We start from the raw sequence: 253 nt of genomic DNA, 5'->3' as shown, positions 1-253 counted from the left end.
GGAGTATGCGGGTATGCCCCTGTGTCAGGAGGAAATAGTTTCACGACGTGCGTCCCATTATTTTTGCGATATTCACGCGATGACCGGGCATTCACATTTTTCGAACCCTTCTACCCTCCCGTAGAGATTTCACTCTACTCTACGATAAGGAAGCAATCACTGGAGCACCCAAACGTAGGTGACTAGTCAGACAGACAGACAGACAGACAGACAGACAGATTGATTGATTGATTGATTGATTGATTGATTGATT

The sequence above is a fragment of the Rhipicephalus microplus genome, chromosome 7 (assembly GCF_043290135.1).
Source record: "Rhipicephalus microplus isolate Deutch F79 chromosome 7, USDA_Rmic, whole genome shotgun sequence".
Classification (NCBI taxonomy): Eukaryota; Metazoa; Arthropoda; class Arachnida; order Ixodida; family Ixodidae; genus Rhipicephalus; species Rhipicephalus microplus.
Note: the sequence above shows the minus strand (reverse complement) of the source record.